Here is a 4602-nt window from a genome sequence, read left to right as displayed (position 1 = left end):
CCTCCTGAAGTGCTGGGATTACAGGCCTGAGCCACTGTGCCCAGCCAGTTTTTGTTTCTGTTTTTGTTTTTTTGGTAGAGATGGGGTTTCACCATGTTTCCCAGGCTAGTCTTGAACCTCTGAACTCAAAAGATCCTCTTGCTTCAGCCTCTCAAATTGCTGAGATTACAGACGAGAGCCACCATGCCTGGCCTGAGCTAGTTTTTTTTTACAACTATTTTTCTGCCACCAGACAAAATTATTCTACTGTTCTCAAATAGGAGGAAGTAGAGAACTTACTGGGTCAGGCATAGCACTAAACATTTAAAAGCCAGTAGTACCTTTAATCCTTACAACCCTATAATATGGGTGTGATTACTAGCCTGGCTTTTTTTTTTTTTAAAGGCTAAACTCAAAACAAAACAATAAAAAACACAGGCTGAGAAAGTGTAAATGCCTTGCCCAACATCACAGAGTTAGGAAGTTCAGAGAAGAGTCCATACTTTTACCTACTGGGTAATACTACCTTCTACAAACAGTATATATATATATAATGTACAAATATATATATAATGTACAAATATATATATATATACTGTACTATATATATATACTGTACTTTTCCTACCTTTGCTTAGCATCAGAACTTTTTGCTTAGCAAAAAGTTCTGATGCTGAGCAAAGAAAAGATAAGAAAAGGTAAGAAGATGAGAATATTGTCCATGTAATATCTGGCTCATTGCCACACTATTGGCTACAGAATTTAAAGTATTAGATTCATTGAATTTCCAGCTCTTGAATCTTCATGTTATATGTTCATTATGATTAAATCCATTAAAATAACTACAACAAAATCAGATAGTCTAGGGTTTTTCAGGACATTCATTTACCAGTACCACTATAACAAAGCTCCTTGAGGGCAGGAGCATTGTCCTATTAATAGTCCTATTAGTATTTATATTTTTCAGTATATTCCTCAGGTACCATAGGCCCTGGGTAAATTTCTAACTGAAAACCTTCCTATAATAACAGATTTCCAAAATCCAGACAGGGCACATTTATTTCAAGCAATATTTGCTAGAGATATGCTCTATTTTACTATAAAAGAATTAGAAGAGCCCCTTGAGCTACTTCTCTCCATTATCGTTACTGCAGTTGTCATTAGCATTATCATTATCATCATCACCATGGCAACTGTCATTTATTAAGTGCTTACTCTATGCTAGTGATTTACATGCAACAACTCACTTTATCATCACAACAATATTATGAGACAGAAAACACACAGTAAAATCAGTAGGACTTGAATTCAAAATCATGTTTGCATTTGACCCATTATTGGGTATATACCCAAATAAATACAACTAATTCTACCATAAACGCACATGAGCTTGCAAGTTCATGGCAGCACTATTCACAATAGCAAAGACAAGGAACCAATCCAAATGTCCATCCAAAGTAGACTGGATAAAAAAAATGTGGGCAGGCGCGGTGGTCCCAGCACTTTGGGAGCCTGAGGTGGGCAGATCACAAGGTCGAGAGATCGAGACTATCTGGCCAACATGGTAAAACTCCATCTCTACTAAAATACAAAAATTATCTGGCCATGGTGGCACACACCTGTAGTCCCAGCTACTGGGGGGGCTGAGGCAGGAGAATTGCTTGAGCCTGGGAGGAGGAGGTTGCAGTCAGCGGAGATCTCGCCACTGCGCTCCAGCCTGGGCCTGGTGACAGGGCGAGACTCTGTCTTAAAAAAAAAAAAAAACCCACACCATAGTACATATACAGCATGGAATACTACACAGCCACAAAAAAGAATGAGATTATGTTCTTTGCAGCAACATGGATGGAACTGGAGGCCATTACCCTAAGCAAACTAATGCAGGAACAGAAAACAAAACACCACATGTTCTCATTTATAAGTAGGAGCTGAACATTGAGACAAAGAAGGGAACAATAGATGCTGGGGCCTAATTGGAGGTGGAGGGTAGGAGGAAGGTGAGGACTGAAAAACTACCTAAAGGGTACTATGCTCATTACTTGGGTGACAAAATATTATGTACACCAAACCCTGGCAACATGCAGTTTATCTATAGAACCAATCTGTACACGTACCCTTGAAACGAAAAGTTTTAAACAATCATGTTTATTTGACTCCATTCATTCACCTTTTCAAAAATACCTATTGCACACCTACTTTATGCCAGACACTTTCTAGAAACCAGGTTCAAAATTCAAAAAGTACAAAAGTGGCAGTATAAAGCCACTTTCCATCCCATTCTCCCCTGCCCCTCTCCACCACTGTGACTGCACCACCATCCAGCTTCCTTCTCTTAAGCATCCCATGTTGTCAGTTTCTGGTGAGGCCTATAACTTCAGTCAGGGAGTTCCTTTTTGGGTCAAATCTTGGCATTGGCAATTTCTCCTACCACTCTCATGCCTCTCCAAATGACCTCAGACTTCTCTGATAAGCCAATCTTAAATAATTCAGTGTTTCAGGCCCATTTTCACAGCTGGGGGAAACGTGTCTTCGGGAAGCCAGATTCTGTTTGAACTGAGATGAACTACTTGTGGAACGGGAGGGTGAGTCCCTGTCGGTTAATTCACAATGTCTTTACCATGAAGCCTCTGTTTTTCTAGGAGGCGGCCATCCTCCGCTCTCACGGTCCCCACATTTAGAAAGTTCACACTGCTTGCCTCCCACCTCTCTCGAACCGAACCGAACTCTCTGACGCTGGCAGCCCTGTGGAACACAGGTCTTGGGCCTGGCAACTTCTTTGTGGGCCTGGCATTTGTTGCTTTTTCCTTTTCTCAAAACAGAATCTTTAGAGTGCTCCTTAAAGTGAAGGATGGTGGAATTTTATGGCCATATAATTTGAGAGGACATTGTGAACATTTAAAAATCAGAAACAGAATTTGTACTGGCTTTAAGGTTTTCCATCAGACATTGAGTTCTCTGGCAGTTAAGCCCCTCTTTCCTCACTTTCTCAGTGGTGATTAGAAGGGCACCTGGTTGGTGAAAAAAATGCAAATTAGAGGCACAGGATCGAGAGGGGCAGTCTGGTGTGCTGAATAGAGGCACCCGTGGTCCAGACAGCATGAGTCCTGGTTTATTATTGATATTAGTATTACTGGTCAGGTGTGGTGGCTCACACCTGTAATCCCAGCACTTTGGGAGGCTGAGGCAGACGGATCACATGAGGTCGGGAATTTGAGACCAGCCTGACCAATATGGTGAAACCCCATCTCTACCAAAAATACAAAAATTAGCCAGGCTGTGGTGACACATGCCTGTAATCCCAGCTACTCAGGAGGCTGAGGTGGGAGAATCGATTGAACCCAGGAGTCAGAGGTTGTGGTGAGCCGACATTGCGCCACTGCACTCCAGCCTGCTTAATAGAGTGAACTCAGTCTTATCTCAAAAAGAAAACATGTTTTTTTTTAAGGCTCTTCGTATAGTTGTGTAATAACCACCACAATAACTGTTAGAACATTTTCATCACTCCAGAAAGAAACTCTGTACCCATCAGCAGTCACCCTTCATTAATCCCCAACTTCCCCAGCCTTGGGAACCACGATTCCACTTTTCATTTCTATAAATTTACCTATTCTGGGCATTTCATATGCCCTATTCTGGGCATTTCATGTCCAATCTTTTGACTTCCCTGGGCCACACTGGAAGAACTGTCTTGGGCCACACTAAAATACACCAACACTAACAATAGCTGATGAGCTAAAAAAAAAAAAAAATCTCATAATGTTTTAAGAAAGTTTATAAATCTGTGATGGACTGCATTCAAAGCCATCCTGGGCCACATGTGACCCATGGGGCCATGGGTTGGACAAGCTTATAAAAGATTCATACAATATGTTGGCTTTTGCATCTGACTTCTTTTGAAAATAAATGTTTTCAAAGTTCATCCATGAATCAGAATGAAGTTCTGATACATGCCGGGTGTGTCTCCTAACTTAATTCCATTTTATTACCAAATAATATTCCACTGTACGGATATACCACTTTTAACATAGCCGTTTGTCATTTAAGGGACATTTGGGTTGTTTCCACTTTTTGGCTATTATAAATAATTCTGCTGTGAAGATTTGTGAACAGGTTTTTGTGTGGACATATGTTTTCCTTTTGTGGGAATATACCTAAGAGTAGAATCACTGGGTCACATGATAACTTTATGTTTAAACTTTTCAGCCATTGCCAGACTGCTTTTCAAAGCTGCTGCTTCATTTTACATTGCCACTAGCAAAGCATGAGGGCTCCTAATCTCCACATCCTCACCAACACTTGTGTTTTTACTTTTTTTTCTTGTTTCTTTTTTTTTAAGATGAGGTTTCACCATGTTGGTCAGGCTGGTCTTGAACTCCCAACCTCAGGTGATCCCCCCGCCTTGGCCTCCAAAGTGCTTAGATTACAGGCGTGAGCCACCACGCCTGGCCCACTTGTGTTATTAAAATCATGATAGCTGGCTGGGCACGGTGGCTCACACCTGTAATCCCAGCACTGTGGGAGGCTCAGGTGGGTGGATCACGAGGTCAAGAGATCGAGACCATCCTGGCCAACATGGTGAAACCCTGTCTCTACTAAAAATACAAAAATTAGCTGGGCATGGTG

This window comes from Cebus imitator, unplaced genomic scaffold (genome assembly GCF_001604975.1).
Source record: "Cebus imitator isolate Cc_AM_T3 unplaced genomic scaffold, Cebus_imitator-1.0 Scaffold238, whole genome shotgun sequence".
NCBI classification, from domain to species: domain Eukaryota; kingdom Metazoa; phylum Chordata; class Mammalia; order Primates; family Cebidae; genus Cebus; species Cebus imitator.
Note: the sequence above shows the minus strand (reverse complement) of the source record.